The 1,801-nt window shown below is 44.4% G+C and overlaps 1 pseudogene; it reads left to right on the forward strand.

Moving 5' to 3' along the window:
* Positions 1-605: 605 nt before the first annotated feature.
* LOC108385926 (olfactory receptor 1A1-like) lies at positions 606-1,537 on the forward strand (annotated as a pseudogene).
* Positions 1,538-1,801: the final 264 nt, after the last annotated feature.

The raw sequence follows: 1,801 nt of genomic DNA on the forward strand, positions 1-1,801 counted from the left end.
GATGATTTGGCAGGAACTCCGTCCTATGTCCACACCTCAGTGCAAGGGAGGTGTGTAATGCAGTCAAGCTGGGTGTCCAGGAAGAAGAGAACTATCTGGATATTGGAATCCAAAATACTGTCTTTCCATTTTCATATGTATTAAAATGGTGTGTGATTCTGCCTTCTCCATTAAGATGTAAGGTTCTTGGGAGCAGAGACTATTGTAGATATGAATAAGTGGATGAATAAACAGTATTTTTCACATATTTCTGACTTTTCCACAAGATCTAAGAGAAGTTCTAGAACATAAAACATGAACTTTAATTATTTTTTAAATGATTAAACCCAAGGTGTTGGGGTGATAATGGTGTGGTGTTGGGAGAAGGGGCACCTCTGATTCAGAGACTGCTCACTTCTCAGACATGAGTGTCCAGGGCTAATTGGCAATTAACTCAACTGACCAAGAGGGATTTTTTCCCCCAATGTATTGGCATCTACGGATTTAGTAAATCCTGGTATGGACACAGAATCACGGGAGTAAAAATCAGCAGGTTAGAACATTATTACACACAGTAACTTCACTAATCATTTTGGATTCTCCTCCCCTTTCCTGCTGAAGGATCCATGAGAGGAGACAACCAGTCCTCCACCCTCGACTTCATCATCCTGGGAGTTGGTGGTCACCGGAACAGGAAGATTTCTTCTTCATCCTCTTCCTCTTCATTTACCCCATCACACTGATAGGAAACCTGCTCATCATCTTGGATATTCATGCTGTCATTCGCCTCCACAACCCCATGTACTTTCTCCTTGCCAACATCTCCTTTGTCGACATCCTTTTCTCCTCGGTAATCATCCCCTAGACTCTGGCCAACCACATCTTAGGCAACAAAGCCATGTCCTTTGGGGGATGCCTGCCACAGATGTGTTTCATGTTAGCCTTGGGTAACACAGGCAGCTATATCTTGGCTGCAATGGCATATGACCGTGCTGTGGCCATCAGCCGCCCACTTCATTACACAACAATTATGAGCCCAAGGACTTGTGTCCTTCTAGTTGTTGGGTCTTGGGCTGTTGGAAGTATCAATGCCCTCCCCCACACCCTGCTCACAGCTAGTCTGTCCTTCTGTGGAAACCAGGAAGTGGTCAACTTCTACTGTGACATTGCCTCTTTACTCAAGCTGTCCTGTTCTGACATCCAGTTCAATGTGAAGATGATGTATCTAGGGGTTGATGTTTTCCCTGTGCCATTACTATGCATCGTCATCTCCTATGTTCGGGTCTTTTCCACACTCTTAAGGGTTCCATCCACTAAGGTTGTGCTCAAGACCTTCTCCACTTGTGGGTCCCACATCACAGTTGTTTCTTTGTTTTATGGGATGGTCATGGGCATATATTTCCGCCCTCTGACCCCTTACAGCCTAAGGGATGCAGTGATCACTGTGATGTACATCGTGGTGACCCCAATGCTAAATCCTTTCATCTACAGTCTGAGAAACCAAGACATGAAGGCTGCTCTGGGGAAAATCTTCAGTGAGAGACTATTTTATAGCTAACATGAGGTCATAATAGAGACTATAGTTCCCAGCTAGGATGCACTTAAAATACGCTCCAAAATCATCCCCCTCCAAGAAGTCCCCTTGATCTCCCAGGACAAGGGGACTCAGGTCTGTGGGTTTACATTTGATCATGTCAGTTTCCAAAAGCAGGAGTGGTCAGAAACATATGGCTTCACCTGTTCAGGTACAACTGAGTAAGAGGCAATATCATGTTTTGCTCTGAGGTTATGTGATGTGTTCATGTAATACTGTATTTCTTTC

The sequence above is a fragment of the Manis javanica genome, chromosome 4 (assembly GCF_040802235.1).
Source record: "Manis javanica isolate MJ-LG chromosome 4, MJ_LKY, whole genome shotgun sequence".
NCBI lineage: Eukaryota > Metazoa > Chordata > Mammalia > Pholidota > Manidae > Manis > Manis javanica.